We start from the raw sequence: 350 nt of genomic DNA, 5'->3' as shown, positions 1-350 counted from the left end.
ACACACACACACACACACACACACACTTTCTCTCTCTCTTTTATGCTCTTCCCATTTTAAAGTCTGTACTCTCTTTATGCTCTATTTTAAAACACACACACACACTTTTATGCTCTTTGCATTTTAAAGTGTACACTCTGTCTTCTATGGTCTTTCCAATTTAAAGTGTGTACACACACACACGATTTTATGCTCTTACACACACACACACACACACACACACACTTTTATGCTCTTTCCATTTTAAAGTGCCCCAAAGGTCCCCCTCCCTCCTTCCCATATATGGCACTCCTGAAAAACAATCTGCGCCTACCTTTGGGACCCATCGCTTGTTTACAGCAATCCACTTG

This window comes from Crocodylus porosus, unplaced genomic scaffold, assembly GCF_001723895.1.
Source record: "Crocodylus porosus isolate Cpor-Errol unplaced genomic scaffold, CroPor_comp1, whole genome shotgun sequence".
Classification (NCBI taxonomy): Eukaryota; Metazoa; Chordata; order Crocodylia; family Crocodylidae; genus Crocodylus; species Crocodylus porosus.
This window is presented reverse-complemented; position numbering follows the sequence as displayed.